Source organism: Megalobrama amblycephala, linkage group LG12 (genome assembly GCF_018812025.1).
Source record: "Megalobrama amblycephala isolate DHTTF-2021 linkage group LG12, ASM1881202v1, whole genome shotgun sequence".
Classification (NCBI taxonomy): domain Eukaryota; kingdom Metazoa; phylum Chordata; class Actinopteri; order Cypriniformes; family Xenocyprididae; genus Megalobrama; species Megalobrama amblycephala.
Genome location: NC_063055.1, coordinates 24,349,080 through 24,367,262, shown reverse-complemented (window position 1 = coordinate 24,367,262; position 18,183 = coordinate 24,349,080). Strand labels below are relative to the sequence as shown.

Here is an 18,183-nt window from a genome sequence, read left to right as displayed (position 1 = left end):
CACAAAAACAGAGTCAGTATTCCTCAAAATTAATAAAAACAGTTAAATGCAACCTGAGAATATTGCAAAAACCTGCAATAATTATATTAAATTAAACAAATATACTCTGCCCAGGTGTGAAAAAGTAAAGCAATTTAAACCATTACTTTCCATAAAAAGTAACAAAGGAATGCAATTAGTTCCTTTTTTAGGGAGTAACACAATACTGTAACTGCATTACTTTTAAAATTAACTTTCCCCAACACTGATTATTTCTATACAGAATTTTTGAATACATTTTATTTTGTGTGGACCCTGATAATTAGGAATGTATCCAAGACCTATAACAATAAAAAGTTAAAGATATGTTTATTGTTGGAAAATGTTCATGAAGTAGTTCTGCAAATATAAAGCAAGATTTACCATGGACAAACATCTCAAGCAGTAATATTATATCTTCTAGATAAAAACATTCATTTTGAAAAAGAAAAATGCTCAAGGTCATTTTTGTAGATGTCTATTAATAAGAATTTAATCATTTTAAGTACAATTATTTTTTCATTGGCTCTTTAGGGATGAATTTAATAAACACAGGATTCCTGTTCTATGGAAATCTACAGATGGGCGTAGATTCCGTGTGGGCTTTGTCATAGCCCATGTGACTACCTTCAGACATACGTATGTACTAGGTAAACTCTAGTAAGGCACAATGAGGATTTGAGCACCTCCCTTTCCACAGATGTCCAAGACACCGGGATGCTGCATGCAGACGTGCACAAACACAGCTAAAAATAGGACTGAAGTATCCAGCAATTCCCTCCCTGTGTTGAAGCCTGTAGCTCTGGGCACGCTGGAGCATCCTCAGCCCTGCAGCGAGCGTGTGTGTGTGTGTGTGTGTGTGTGAATCACGAGGCTCTAGCTCTCTCTCATGGAGCACAGAGAGCTCCTCACCCTTCTCATGTGACTCACCTCGCCAGGGCCCACTGCTGGGATCTGTTGCTATGGCAACAGCAGATCATATGATTCTGACTCATACGGTGCGTGTAAGTGTACTTGGGATTATGTTCTGGTGGCATGAATGAGCTATGGTGGCACACGCATGTCAGATCATGGTAAAGCGGTGCCTGTCTACTTGCAATCTGAAATCACACAGTGCACGCGTCACCTAACCTAAGACTTCTACTTCACACAAACACAGTACACATCATTAGCCATAGCATCAGTGTTTTATACAACCATAACTGTCAAATCCCTGCTGGCACAAGATAAATAACTATACAGCATAACAAGCTACAATCCCTAATTGCTGCAAACACAGCATCTGAACGCAGAACTTATGTAAACGTACAAGCAATATTACTATGGTGGAATATAGAAATGTGAAGTTATATCAGATGTAGATTGTAAATGCCTTACTTCAGTATAAACACAATTTCCTCTGCCGTTCTTAACACACTGTGAGGCTGCAACAGTGGTCCCAGAGAGAGCCTTTAATTATTGAGAACTTGCTGGCGTCACTCTGACCTTGAGAGAAGTGCATTTGTGTGGATGTTTTACACTGGCACACACACGCTAGCCTGATGCATTACACCAGATTTAGACAGTGCGGAAAGCGGTATTCATCTCTAGAAAAAAGAAAGGATGAAAAGGAAGTATTTTTAAACACTATTAATGAGTCTTCTAAAACTTAGGCTAAGGTCTGTCACTCAAACGTCCATGAACTCCACATCCTGCCTCTGAGTTGATAAGACTTCACACTGTTCACAGGCTCATTTGCACGCACTGGCTTCAGGAAACTGGCGGAAGGGATATTTATCACCAGCCTAATGGGGCATGCAGCAAGGCTTGAATTTACAACATGGCCGCACGGGGCATTTTATCTGGGGAAATTATGACACAGCAGGGATTGGAGAGGAAGAGAGAAAGCAAGAGGGAAAGTGGAGTTATTAAACAAAACTAGTAGAGTGTGCGCTATCAAATTGGGCCTTAAATAACTATTCACCCATGAATGAATACATTTTTACTCACCCAAATATTATTTTCTTTCATCCATGAGATACAAAAATGGTCACAATTTATTTTTATAGTCCACTTTAGACATTCTACTAACTGTAAGTAACTACATGTTAACTGCCAGTCATTAGAATGTTAGTAGAGTGTCTGCTTAATATCTGCTAACACTTTATTTTGATGGTCCTCCAAACAGACATTCTACTGACTAAGGCCCGGTTTCACAGACAAGGCTTAGCCTAAGCCAGAATTAGGCCTTAGTTCAATTAGGATATTTACATGCTTTTTATAAACGTACACTTGGAAAAAACATTACTGGTGTGCATTTTGAGACAAACTGGCATTGACATATTATTTTAAGATATGTCAATACAAGCTGCTTTCAGTTAAAACAGCTCGAACATGCATTTTAGTCTAGGACTATCTTAAAGGATTAGTTTACTTTCAAATAAAATTTTCCTGATAATTTACTCACCCCCATGTCATCCAAGATGTTCATGTATTTCTCTCTTCAGTCGAAAAGGAATTAAGGTTTTTGATGAAAATATTCCAGGATTATTCTCCTTATTGTGGACTTACTGTATGTCCGACGCCTTCCCTATTCTACTTACAGAAAAAATGGAAGTGGCGCTGCATTCGTTATGCAAGTTGAATAGGGAAGGCATAGAATACGAAAGTGCGGTTTTGGCGGAACCATTTGGAAGGTGATCATTTGTTTATATAAAGCATATACATTTACATTTTTTCTAAAGTGACCGATCGTTTCTCTAGATAAGACCCTTATTCCTCGTCTGGTATCGTTTAAAGCTCTTTGAAGCTGCACTGAAACTGTAATTTTGACCTTCAACTGTTTGGAGGCCATTGAAGTCCACTATAAGGAGAAAAATCCTGGAATGTTTTCATCAGAAACCTTAATTTCTTTTCGACTGAAGAAAGAAGGACATGGACATCTTGGATGACATGGTGAGTAAATTATCAGGAAAATTTTATTTGAAAGTGAGCCTTGTCTGTAAAAACGGGGGTATATGTAATTTTGCAAGTAGTACATGTCAGCTTATTCTGCTAACCATAACCCTAACCTAACAGTCTACTAATACTCTAATGAGAGTTAGTTGACATGCAGTTGCAAAGTTAGTTGAATGTCTAAAGTGGATCGAAATAAAGTGTAATCACAAAAGTAGATTCATACTATGTAGCGCTGTCAAAAGTACTGACCAAGTCGGTAATGAAATTTTAAAAATGTGACACTTTGCGCGTTGTTGAGCGGATTCGTAAACAAATCTGATTGGCTTTTAAGTTCACAAGCTCATCAGATATGTCTGTGATTGGCTACAATGATCAATGCAGGAGCATTTGAAAGCACGCGAATTTGAAAGCAGGAGCAGCCCTTACTGAACAAAAATATATGGGAATATACTGCAAAATATAATGCGATATATTACATAATACATTTTCATATATGGGAAACTTGTGCTTATATTTTTCAATATACTGCAATATATGCATTGACCATGTATGGCTATATATTGATACATATAAAATATTTATAAATAAAGACAAAAATAGCATTACATTCATAAAGTTTTATCCTTTATGGTGTACATATATTGCATATGTTCCCATATAAATGTGAATGTATTGTACACACATATATACACATTCACAGAATGAGTTACAATCAGTGGTTACAACAGACATCTAGTTCCCAGCATGCTTTGCTTCTGACTGTTAAAGGAGAGTAAATGTTAAAATTAAGTGCTATTTCATGTGTTTTGCTCAATACTGATATAGGGGGAGATCTGTAAGTGTTTAAAGTTGTATTATTTTGGAATTTAAAAGGTTTTCTGGTATGTGTGAGTTTTCGGGGTTACCATTGTGCTGAAGAGTAGAGCCTGTGGTGAGGTTGATGATCGGTTGAGCATCATTAAAACTATAATAACTTTATTTAAAAGGTAACAGCTGTGCACACTATAGCACAGTGATAGTCTCTTTGGTAGGAACTTTAGTACATGCAGGTGTTAACCAACTTAAAAATATGAAACATTTAATAATATATGTGTTTATACTGCATGAGTAAATATATCTGCAATATATTATGCATGCAGTACCATATCTGATCACATATAAATCTATATATTATGAAGTATATTACTGAATATAAAATTACATACACTCTAAAAAATAAAACATTGGTTCAACAACAACAACAAAAAAAAGTTAACGTTTTCCACTAGAATTTTTAACTTAAGCCAATTGGGAGAATTACATTAATTCAAAGAAATATTTTGAGTTGATCCAACATAATGTTTTAAGTAAGGTGAAGACGTTTTTTTTGCCACAATAAAAACACATTTCTAAGTAACATGAACTTAATAATTGTCAACATGAATGCAACTATTTAAGCTGAGCCAACATAATGTTTTAAGTGAGGTGAAGATGCTTTTTGGACACAATAAAACGCATTTCTAAGTAACATGAACTTACCAAGCACCGCTTGTCATCATGATGGTAAATCTCCAAAAACCCACATTAACAGAAACTCTTCTAAATTAGCATAACAATAATATATTTACGCAATATATTTTTCTGAATATTTTCAAATAAACTGTTAAATCGTGTAATATATTGATAATTCATATATAGGGAAATATATTTTCTTTCCATAAGGGAGGAGTGTTTGAAAGCAGGCCGGTCCGCTGATAGACGCCTATAGACGTGTATCTGCTAAGCGCTTAGTGAAGAGCATCATTGATGTCTTTTACATGTTTTGTTTTTTACATGTCACAGACAGCACGTGAACACAAAGGCCAATCAGAGGTGTTTACGAATCCGCTCAACAGCGCTCAAAGCGTCACATTTTAAAAATTTCAGTACAAAACTTTGCGGTCGGTACTTTTGGCAACACTAATACTATGAAAGCATTAGGATTTGGTAGTAAATGCGATTGTTTTTTTGTGTGTCACAGGAGACTGCAACACAGCAAGTTTGAATCACAAATAATTTTTAGTGATTCATTTTTAGTGATTTTAACATTTTGAAAGTCAGTGGGACACAATCACTTTGCACGATGAACAGACTGAAATTTAAGGCTTTATTCACTCTCAAATAAAAACAAACATTGATCAATTTATGCATACTACAGTACATCAGATATGGCCTAGTGATATATTCAATCATTAAAATAGGGCAAATAATTTCTAAAGAAAAGCCTCTAAACAAACTCCCACAATGGCAAATGAAAGCTTCCAAATCTCTATCCAAATGCTCAGCGGTAAGAGAGAAATTTTGCAGTGCTGCCAGTCTGCCATTTGTCAGCATCAGTGTGATCCAAAAAAGTGCTGTTCCTTTTTTATGGCCTTGTCTGTGTTCACATTCTTCACTTGTAAACATTACAAAATTAGGATGAATAAAGCTTGAAAGAGTGGGAGAACAAGAAACAAAGCTTATTATAGGCAAAGTATGGTGCATACTATATTTATCTAAAACACTCCATGTAATGGCATTCAGGATTTAACTTCTTACCCTGGACGCAGATTTAATGGCCCATGGTGTCTTATCTCACTTTCTGTGCCTTTTAACTGGCTTTGACAAACCGTATTTCCCCTAGCCTTGTACCTGACAGAAGCGACCTGTACCTCTTGCACAGTCTGTCAGAGACTCAGAGGCTTGGAAAGTAATTGCCCGATTGTGTATGCACACCACATCTTTCTCTCCTGCAGTGAAGTCATACATTTACATGGATCGAACCATTAATGATGTATGCTCAGTCCCTTCAGGAGCAGACAACAGACCGATCACTGTGTAACCGACATCTAATGACCTTAATCACAGAGAAGATGACAAGGGACATGGGTGAGATACAGCTGTAATTCAGGTGTCATGAATCAGGGTGTGTGTTATACTGACAAGATATGAAGCACAGGACATATTTCAGGCTGAAGCTGATCTGAGCACTATAAGCCTGCTGTTAAGGGCCGGCTGACGTCATAATCTCCTGCTGCAACATTACGTATCATAAACAGGATGGCGATACAGATTTTGTCAGTGCCAAAGGTGGAGCTACAGGGATGCTTTAGGTTTGGGCTTGATTCCAGTTAGATATGTGCAGTGACAGCATGTATGTTTACAGAATTTCAGGACGACTGACACAAATACAAAAAAATATGACAAAAAATGATTGTATCAAATGATTAAAAGGGGCACTGATATCAGAATTTGTCCTAAAATTAATAAACATTCTTATCTATGTGTTTTGGTATCGATAGAACTGTCATTTCATTGGAAAGAAATAGAAAATGGTAGAGATAGGAGGTTGGAACAGAAGGCACAACACCATCTGTATCTCAACCTGCCAATGAGATGGTCAGTCCCCACTCGCCACACAGATAAAGGGAACACTGATAATATGCAATATATGATAATATATAAAAAAGAGAACATATATATATATATAAAATCTGTGATTATTTCCCCACAATCTAATGCATCGATGCATTGTGCTTTTGTATTAAATAACTAAATATATAGGGTTGAAGATATTACTCATCAAGTGCCAGAACTGAGGATGATAGACTAATGATGGATTTTCCTGATGACTTCATATTCAATTCAGTCATTTTCAGTGAAAACCCACACACTGCATTATAAAGCTACACTGTGCATTTTGAATCACAGATATAACATGAAATGATTAGACATTTGTCAAGCAAGATATGAGAGCCAGTGCAAGATAAAACACTAAATATATCTTTCCATTTGTACTCTAAAGGCTGCAGGAAATAGTCATTTCCTCCGCACTGTTAACAGAGAAACTGCAAGCTTTCTGTTGCCAAGAATTTTAATGCATCTTTCAGCACTGCTTAATCCATAAAGACAGAATCCAGAACAACATGACATTCTGATTTTTTACTAAATGGCTTTGTTATTCTTCATGGGTTAAGACTTTCTGGTTCTGTATGGATTATAGTACTGGTTACATGGCTTTCTTTTTCTGGTGATTACGTTAATATAATTCTGAAGAAATATCTTAGCAGCATTTAGTGTATAAATAAGTGAATTTGATAATATTAAAAGTGAAGTTTACGGTTTCGGCACTAAAGAACTGACACTTTGTTAAGCTCCGCCTCCCTTGGTTACTAACTTGGTTGCTAACTCAGACAAGCTTTATAGGACTGAACTTGAGATTTATATGTGCTCATATATGGTAAAACAACTGGGAACTAATTGAAATGAATGAATGAAATGACATTAAATTACATTAATTAAGTAACTTACATTACTTAAAGGGTTAGTTCACTCAAATATGAAAATTCTGTCATTTATTACTCACCCTCATGCCGTTCCACACCCGTAAGACCTTCGTTAATCTTCAAGACACAAATTAAGATATTTTTGTTGAAATCCGATGGCTCAGTGAGGCCTGCATAGGGACAAAAAAAATAAAAAAAATAACGACTTATATAGTGATGTATAGTGATTGTTTTGAAATCGGCCATCACTAAATAAGTCGTTATTTTGTTTTTATGGCGCACCAAAAATATTCTCGTCGCTTTATAATATTAATATTGAACCATTGTACTCACATGAACTGATTTAAATATGTTTTTAGTACATTAATGGATCTTGAGAGAGGAAGTGTCATTGCTCCCTATGGAGGCCTCACTGAGCCACCGGATTTCAACTAAAATATCCTAATTTGTGTTCCGAAAATTAACAAAGGTCTTACGGGTGTGGAACGGCATGAAGGTAAGTAATAAATGACAGAATTTTCATTTTTGGGTGAACTAACCCTTTAATTACATTAAGTAACATTAATTGACCTTGAAAAAAATTACATTTTTCTTTCTGATGTTCTACATGATCCATTGATTGGACGAGATTATTAAAATGGGATAGAAGGAAGAATATTAACATCAGGAAAAAATACAGCATCTTCCTGTTTACCTGTGCATAATTCCTCTTTTATAATTATGGAAATATCCCGGACTCTTGATGATAATAATATAAGACTGTCACAATAACTGATTTGATTAATGGCTACATGTGCACCATCAAATCCAGTTCTACAGTGCCCTAGAGCTAAGTGTCCAGAATAAGCACACATAATAATCCTAACGCGCATTAATGGTCAGCCAGCCATCTCTGCTTTAGTCATTTTTTAATATGTCTCTCTGTTATATAAGGCATTATATGGGCAGTGATGGGAGAGGGTTAAGCCACTGCTAAGCTCTCATTACAGAGATAGAAGGAGGTGTGAGGACCCAACAGATGGCCCTCTAGAGTCTAGGAGATGCACTCGGTGTAGTGATACAGTACAAGTGTGCTTCACTTATGTAAGTCTCCAATCTAATGCATTACCAATCTTCTAATTTTATATATATATATATATATATATAGATAGATAGAGAGAGAGAGAGAGAGAGAGAGAGAGAGAGAGAGAGAGAGAGAGAGAAGAAAGAGAGCACTATTTTTATCACAATGCTTTAAGTGCATTGTGGAGCAGAACATCTCGTTGAGTCAGAAGCTGGATTTTCATATTGTGTTTGCTGACCCATTGTGTGATTAATCAGATGCACATTCTACATCTCCTCTGTCATGGATCCATTCATAAAGCCAAGTCCAAGTGCTATTTTTTTGCATACATCTACATAAATGATCTGGATGCCGCCAAAACTAGAACAAGACGCAGAACAAGAGCGCGTCTACTATTCTGCTTGTCTAACTGCACATCACGACTGCAATTTCCATTAGAGGGAATACACTTCAGCACATGCAGTTCACTCATAATCTGCAATCTAAAGCCCCACGTGGTCGTCCATCAGCTTAATGACTAGGAGGTCTTTACACACGGAGAGGCCTTTTGATAAAGGAACAAAGAATTTGTCAGGAAACAGCCACCTCCTGGGTGCTATACCTGTGTTTTTTTGCTCAGGTAGAGACCATGTCAGATGTGTGCATTTTTCTTCACAAGAATCTATTTCTGGAAAAGCTAAAAAAGAAAAGTTAGAGCCAGGAAAGAGAGAGATATAAATGTGAAGAGACAATAAAGTGTTTTGACTTCTTTTTGACATTCTGCAAAAATATCTTACATGGTTTTCAAATTAAACGTTACTTCTTTTTCTTTGGCAGCCATAAGGGTTAGCTCAGAAAAGGCATTCTTAAATCTTATGTCTTGGTTTTTGGATAAAGCAGCCAAACGTGTCTTACCCATCATGCATCAGTAGAAGCAAGTCAGCACAGCAGTGAAATGGAGCTCATTCCGTCAGCACCCTCTTGTGGCTAAAAATCAAAATCAGTTTGTCATTTTATCTTTGCTGGGCAAAGCTTAGCTGATTGAAAGCATTCTGTAGTTTGAGACAAAGTATTTACAGACAAGGTTACAGATAATAAATACAGCCTAAAGCAGTGGTTCTCACATTTTTGACTCCAAGACAATATTCGAAGGCCCTCATTAAAGGGTTAGTTCACCCCAAAATGAAAATTCTGTCATTAATCACTCACCCTCATGTCGTTCCACACCTGTAAGACCTTTTTTCATCTTCAGAAAGCAAATTAAGAAATTTCTGATAAAATCTGAGAGGTATATGACAACAATTTAACCACTCATTATTGGCCAGCTCCGGCATCGGCACCGCACGCATGCGTTCTGCTGCACACGTGAACAGTGTCGGCCAATAATGAGTCAGCGTTCTGACGTAGAACCTGAAAGCGCTGAATGTAAACAACGTAAGGGAATGACACAGAAGAGAGGATATTGTTGAATAAAGTCGTTATTTGTGTTTTTGCGCACAAAAAGTATTCTCGTCGCTTCATAACATTAAGGTTGAACCACTGCAGTCATGTGGACTATTTTAACAATGTTTTTACTATCTTTCTTAGATAGTAGGAGGGTGAGTAATTAATGACAGAATGTTCATTTTTGGGTGAACTAACTAATATATATATCGAGCACAGCGTTAGTTCAGTCAGGCCACGTAGGCATAGTGCTGCGACCAGCTGACGCGACCAGCTGTCAAATCGTTCCACCATTTTCCTATTAGACATGGGACATATATACGTGGCATTACTGCTCGGTAAGTATGCTCAAACTGCTCGCAACCCTCCCTCCCCATTATAAGCACATTTTACTAAGTGTAAATATATATATATATATATACAGTACAGTCCAAAAGTTTGGAACCACTAAGATTTTTAATGTTTTTAAAAGAAGTTTCGTCTGCTCACCAAGGCTACATTTATTTCATTAAAAATACAGTAAAAAACAGTAATATTGTGAAATATTATTACAATTTAAAATAACTGTTTTCTATTTGAATATATTTCACAAAGTAATTTATTCCTGTGATGGCAAAGCTGAATTTTCAGCATCATTACTCCAGTCTTCAGTGTCACATGATCCTTCAGAAATCATTCTAATATGCTGATCTGCTGCTCAAGAAACATTTAAAGGCAGGGTAGGTAAGAAATTTTGTTCCAAATTTGTTTAAACTTTCTATATATATACATGCATAATTAAAATGTAAGAACTCTGATAAAAAGAGTATAAAAATCGAGTGACTCTAGACCGTTTAATCTGTATTAAACACAGCTCATTATTTCCATCCGGGACGAAACATAGGATTGGCTTAGGCGGCTGTCACTCTCTCGCAACCATGGCAACCACCCTTTTGCCACACATGACCTGCCCACTTGCGCGCGCAGTTTGATTTGGGGAATCCAAGAGGCACGGATCCTAGGAATACCAAAACAATGGCAGAGAAACAGCAAGCTAAATTCACAGTATCGGCCTATGCAGTTAGTGAAGGCAAACCAGGCAAAAAAAGGAAGACAGTAACAGTACAAGAAAAGGCAATGAACAAAAAGTCTTTGGATAAACAAAGAAATAAAACGCGAGTTAATATCGGCGTGGCTTTCCAGCGATGGCGAGAACTGAGGGAACTCAAGGGGCTGAAAAGTGACTCCTTGATGGCTTTATTTCTGCTGGACAGGTAAATCTTTCTTTTTGTATTTTGATCATACATATTTTTTTGTTTATTTTTTCATGAAGCATGTGTCATTAGCACACGTAGCTGCGTAATATAGCTAACATAACATTACTTAGCGAGCCGTAGTAGAGACGATAAATAATGATAGCTATAGTGTTGAATTGTGCATAATTTTACCCTCTGTCTAAGTCTTTTACCATGTTCACCTGCAAGTTTACCTGCACGTTTTTTTCGCCTTTGTTTTGTTTTTATATTCTCTACCTATGTTTACTGATGTCTTTATCTTGTATCTGTGTGTGTCGTACACACTTTGTTGTATGTGTGTGTTATTATTTTGTGTCTGCAATGCAGTTGTGAGTTGATATTTGAGTGTATGTTACTCTGTTGATCTGTAGAACAACGTATATGTTATGAATCTTACACGAAATTCATCTTCATCACAGTGTAAATGATGGTAATGGAAAAACGTGTATCATGCAACCTGTTTTTAGCTTTGCCTTATAGATAACTAGCTCGTTAGCGAATCAAAAAATATATATTTTAAACTTTACCAATATCAATATGCTAGCTTGATAGTGAGTACTAAAATACATCTTGTTTGTTTATCTTCATAATTTTAAAGTTATTTTTATTACATGTGATTCTGACATGATGTCACTACATGCACTGTGCTCCTTCCTCTCCGCTCGTCTCAGGTAAATAATGCGTCTTCCAGCTCAGTGGTCGGAGTCACACGTTCATGCGTTTTGGGGGCGTGGCTTTGGAAGGAGCCCAGAAGGGAGGGGGTGGAGTGAATGGAAATAATGAGCTGTCTTTAAAACAGTCGTGAAGGTCTACAGACACTCGATTTTTATACTTTCTTTTTCAGAGTACTTACATTTTAATTATGTATTGATATATAAATAAAGTTTAAACAAATTTTGAAAAAAAGTTTTCATTTTTTTGCCTACCCTGCCTTTAATGTGTACAATTGTACAAAATATTTGTGTACAATATTTTTTTTCAGGATTATTTGATGAATAGAAAGTTCAAAAGAACAGTGTTTATCTGAAATCTAATCTTTTGTAACATTATAAATGTCTTTACTGCCACTTTTGATTGATTTAATGCATCCTTGCTGAATAAAAGTATTCATTTCTTTAATTTCTTTTCAAAAAAATAAAAATAAAAATTCTTACTGACCCCAAACTTTTGAACGGTAGTGTATAATGCTACAGAAGCTTTGTATTTCAGATAAATGCTGTTCTTTTGAACTTTCTATTCATCAAGGAATCCTGAAAAAAAAAGTACACAACTGTTTTCAACATTGAAAATAATCATAAATGTTTATTGAGCAGCAAATCAGCATATTAGAATGATTTCTGAAGGATCATGTGACACTGAAGACTGGAGTAACGATGCTGAAAATTCAGCTTTGCATCACAGGAATAAATTACTTTGTCAAATATATTTAAATAGTACACAGTTATTTTAAATTGTAATAATATTTCACAATATTACTGTTTTTTACTGTATTTTTAATTAAATAAATGTAGCCTTGGTGAGCAGACGAAACTTCTTTTAAAAACATTAAAAATCTTAGTGGTTCCAAACTTTTGGACTGTACTGTATATATATACATAAGCATTTTACTAAGTGTCTTAATTGTCTATGTATTCCAAAGCTGATGGTTCCAGGGGGTTAATGTTAAAGCTCTTGTATGTTCAATTAATTTTGGAGCAAGAACCCCCATAAGGACCCATACCGCCAAATATAAATTGTGTTCAATAAACTCAAGTAACTTGCCAAAGTGGTCCTGTCTGAAATATATAATAAAAATAATAATTTTAAGACTTATAATTGCCACCCTGGAAGTTTGTGAGGGCCTCTATGTGAGTCCCGGCCCCCTGGTTGAGAATCACTGGTCTAGAAAATAAATATATGCATAGTCTATGTACAAACATTAGATAAAAGTAGGCATAAACCCATTTTGAACAAGGGGCTTCAGAGCGCACACTGGCTGTGTGCTTTTTTTTTAACATTAAGGATGAGGATGAAGTAATAAATCCATTAGAATGATTCAAAAAGTAATATTTTATTACCCCAGACATTACACATACAATGTGTGTGCTGGTGAGACCTGTGTGAATGTGCATGAGCAGATTTACTCAGGCACTTTCAGCACCGTAAAGGTCACCTTTGAAAGAAGAACACACATTGCAGACGAAAGAACCCACCGCCTGACTCCCACCCTCCTCTGGGTCCAGAGTAAAAAGCTCTTTAGATGATCACAGGTTTCAGGATGATGGCTTATCCACCTTCCACAACAGACAGAAACCAGATTTACGGAAAGTGAATGAACTATGGCTGAGTTGTTGTTTTTTTAAATGAAGGTAATTATAATAATTTTAAAACTTGCCATTTTTTGTCTAACCCACTGTACTAAAATATGACTATCTTGCCTGTAAAAATGTAAAACACAAGGTAGATAATGTAGGTTAGGGTTAGTCCATTTTTTTTTACATCAAATATTTTGTCACTTATTTTTTGCACTTTCTCTCTCGCATTCTGTCTCTCTTTCCACACACACAAATACAGTGGTGACAAATGAGTGTGCCACAGCCGCTCTGGTGTGGGCAGCATTATGTCTTTTCTCTCTTCCCACCTGTCTTCATGCTCCATTGCTTTATTGATTCTGTGCTCCTCTCCATCAGATAAAGACATGAACAAGCCCGCCACACACACGCAAAGGCCTCTTTTCTAGTATGAAAGGAAAAGAAAATAACCTAAGTTTTAATGCTACGTAATGAACCGTGTTAATATAAGGGCTGTTACTTTATAGCCCAGTTAGGTCTCTACATGGCTCAAGGAACAGTGCTCAGTACATTTAATTGCAAATGAAGCTGGGAAAAGTAGAATTTAATGAAGTGGAGTTGTTTTGGAGAGGATGGTTTTGCAGCAGTCGTACGGATGTAGAATGGGAGACTGTGGTCATCTTTTTTACATTAGATCTTGCCAGCTGCCGTATTTATGAAAACAGACAATAATAGCACCATTATAGCCATAAACAACCTTGGTTTCAGCGCCGAATGTGCTGGAAGGGGCTGTAACTCTGCAGTCTGTGCAGTTGATATACAGTTGTGGGTTTTTTTAAACTCTCGGTCAGGTCTCAAACTTCAAGCAGCATGGTCGTTACAGTCTACAAGGAATGATTATGGCTGTATTTCTCAGGTCCAGCGTTCTTTTCTTGCTGTTTGAAGTTGCATATTAAGGTCAGTTGTGTGCTTTGGACCAGTGGGTGCAAAAAAAAATTGCATTATTACCGCAATGAAGTCCAGGGTAATGGGCCATATATCATAAACAGGCCAGGCGGTGTATTTTGTGTGATTTTCCTGGCTCTTAAGACTTCATACTGAACTACAAGCTATACATCAGGTTTGTCAAAAGTAAATAATGGTGAAGGTTACTTCAGAGACCTGCTAGGGAACATTTTAGGTTGTTTCAATATGCTTTGAATGAGCTATTTAGTGAAAAAAACTTGTATCCTCTCAGACTGACATGCTCAGAAATGTTTATTTTGCTTCAAATATGCTGCATTAATTCAATTATAAATACAGTAAAAACTATTGTGGAATATTATTACAATTTAAAATAACTGTTTTCTATTTTAATTAGTGCTGTCAAACGATTAATCGTGTTTAATCGCATCCAAAATTAAAGTTTGTGTTTACATAATATGTGTGTGTGTACTGTGAATATTTATTATTGTATTGTATTGTAAAACTTTATTGTAATTTGTTCTGCAGCATGATAGCACCACATACAAGACAGACAAATACGCAACATTAATAGCACATAAAAAAAGTATATATAAATACACACACATACATGTATTTATTAATAAAATATATATTCACATGTATACAATTAGTATAATTATATATAATTATACATGTATACTAATTGTATACATGTAAATATATTTTTTTTAATAATTATAATACTTTATAATAATAATTTATATTAATTATAATATAATTATTTTATATATAAATACATTATTTTTGGTTAAATATATACATGCATGTGTGTATTTATACACAGTACACACACGTAAACACAAACTTTTATTTTGGATGATAGCACTAATTTTAATATATTTTAAAAAACAATTTATTTCAGATGGTAAAGCTTAATTTTCTGCTTTTTTGCTGCTCAAACATTTCTTATTATCCAAATGGTTGGGCTGTGTAATATATTTGTGTGGAAACACATTAACAGTGTAAACACTTTTGATTAATTTAATGCATCCTTGCTGGATAAAAATATTATTTTCTTTAAAAAAGAAAAATCTTACACACAGACACACACACACACACACACACACACACACACACACACACACACACACACACACACACACACATACATAAATTATTAGAAAAGATCAGGAGCAATAAGGTGAAGGTGTTGTAATGCAATAACAATTTCTGCAGTTGTCTGTGACTCAGTGCTCCAGTACCATCTGCCAGACGGTCGAAACAGCTTGTGTGTGGGGTGTGTATATAGTCCTTGATGATTCTGTGTGCTTCCTTTGGACAATGACACATGTATGATTCATACTAGGATATGAAGACTTGGGAGGGTTTTTAAATTCCTATAATAACCCAGTAAAGAAACTCAAGCCAGCCTTAAAGACTTTCCACCCTATTCTTCAAATAAATAAATCAGGCTCACTGAAAGAAAACAGGTAACAATAAAATGTAATGTTGCCTAATAAATGAATTTATGCAACTCAAACATTTCAGAGAAGATACTGATGGTTTTGCTGCATTTGCGAAAAATTGGACAGGGTCAACAATACAGGAAATTACATCACTCATAATTAGATAGCAGTATTTTATCCACTAGATGGTGCTAAAAACGTCATGTTTGATTTCTGCTGAAAGGTTCATTACCAAAGTCCTGACTTGTGTTCTACAAACTGTACTGTCTATTTGCTATTTTAATCAAAGTTGATGGAGCTGATCTCACAGATACAGTTGCAACATTGCAAGTATCCATAATGCATGTTGTAATTAAAGTTATTTATGGTAACTTACTGTGTCTGATCATCTTAAATACGAATAGATACAGTACTTACAGAGTCAATACAATCAAATATGGAGCAATTCACCAATAATGAATCTAAAGGAGCAACTCAGGCAACATATTTGAGATAAGGCTGTTATCTGGAAGCGCTGTGTGTGCTGCTGACCCGTGAATGAATTCTCTGAACGGCTCTGGTTACAGCTTAAATCTCCATGTGTTTATCTTTTGGCGAAGGGAGGGGGGGTCGAATGCTAGAATGCTCTTGTCATAACCTGGCAACATTGGAGGGTCAGATCATGTGGAGGAAGACTCATTTGAACAAGAACCGGGGCCAAGTGGAGAGTTTGTGAGCTCTCAAGCTGAACGTTTTGATTGCGAGATTTTACTAGAGATGGTAAACAAAGCAACCACATGTTGAGTCCTGTATATGTAATTATGACTGCATGTGGACCTTTTGCTCAGGCCTTTGCATACACAGGTCTACTACTTTAAGTCAGGATATCAGGAAAAGTCCTGACCCCACAAGCTCAACATGCCCCTTTTAATAAAACAATAAACATGGGACAAGTCTCACAATCCACCCCCATTGCAGCCGGCCACATAACCAGGGTCACCCCCGAGAGAGGCCTTCCTTTTATCCCCATACCAGCCGATGGCTACAAATACTCCGAACACAAACACAAGCTCACTACAAATGCCGGTCACTATTTTAAGCCATCTAAGTCAAATAAAGTTACACAGGAAAAGAAGGTAAATATTTCCACTCATACCTTGATTTTTTTTAAAAAGAGCTTTATTTATGCTTGGCTCCCCCTATGTGATGTCCTAGAGTGTTTGAAATTGAAGCCCTGCCACAGAAGAGGGGGGCTCAGGGGGGTCCCAGACACCCAATACCCCACGCGCTGCAGGCTCAGTTTGAAGAAAAAGAGCACAATTGGATTAGATACCAAAATATGAGCAGTGTTTGTTTTAATCAGTCTGGTGACACAGGGAGCTTTTGAAAGCACTAGGGAAAGAGAGTTGAGGCAAAGGAAGAGGAGAAGGGGAGAAGGACAGCTGTCCTGCAGACCTGATACTGCGTTTGGAGACAGGGGCCTGCGGTCTGGGGGGTGCTTGGCCATGAAGGGGTCACAGCCAGGACTCTATAGACCATAGTCAGGGTAGATACATTAGGCATGTGACGGTATCAAATTTTCATGTTGCGATTAATTGATGAAGCTTTTATCACGGTGTGCGGTATTATCACGATACTAAAAAAACAATTTTTGTCATAGTTTAACAGGTTTAAGAACTTTTTGTAATAAAACAAAAACAACTGACTGAAATTTTATTATAAAGAACAACAGATAACACTTTACTCTATTTAATGCATTAACTAAGATTGAGCAATAGCTACATTTGTTACAGAAAGTGTTATTTTTTGTTAACGTTAGTTTAGAAATACAACTGATCATTGTTAGTTTTATCTCAGGTCCATTAAATAAGTTATTTTGATTTTAGTAATGTTATTAAACAGTAACTAAGAAATTAACATTAATTAATAATAATTAATACTTTATAAGTATTTTTATTGTCAGTTTAGTGATAATGAATTAACATGTTAACTAATGAAGCTGTATGTTTTCAAAGTTTTACTGAACAATAACAAATAATCAGAACATTTCTAATCATTAGGGCATGTTGTAGTCCAGACTAAAATATAAAAATGTTTAGGTTTGAAAATAAATATCCTTTTAAGTCTTTTTTAAGTATTCCGTATTTGGTGCTGTGATGAACAACACTGAGATTACAAAAAAATGAATGGCTGTTTGAAGCATTTTAAAAACTTCACTAGCGCAGTTACTTTGTTTGCAAGGTTTCCGTGGTAACCGCTGCACGCTGCTGTTCCATCAGCGCCCTCTGCTGTCAGAGAGTGAACGCGCACTTTCATTCAGCTCGTCTCCTTCACTCGTTCCGCCATGTGCCACATGCACGTTGGGATTGTTTACATCTGAGCGCGTATTTTGACGCAGAATACAGCGGTGTTGTGCATTTTATACGATTGATGGGTAAAGTATTCTTAATTGCCTTATAAAAAAATAATAATTGGTAAAAAATTATTATTTACGGTATTCTGAAGTGCCCACGATTACAATATCGT

At 36.1% G+C, this 18,183-nt stretch overlaps 1 protein-coding gene across 1 annotated transcript in view; it reads right to left on the bottom strand.

The window, feature by feature from the left end:
* The window catches only part of slc6a17 (solute carrier family 6 member 17), a 46,290-nt gene extending 36,785 nt beyond the window's left edge, over positions 1 to 9,505 (bottom strand). The window contains exons 1-2 of the mRNA XM_048209855.1: positions 9,490 to 9,505; positions 9,196 to 9,267 (exon numbers count right to left, since the gene is read on the bottom strand). The gene's annotated coding sequence lies outside the window, so the exon portion shown is untranslated. The remainder of the gene's footprint in view (positions 1 to 9,195; positions 9,268 to 9,489) is intronic.
* Between the last annotated feature and the right edge of the window lie 8,678 nt (positions 9,506 to 18,183).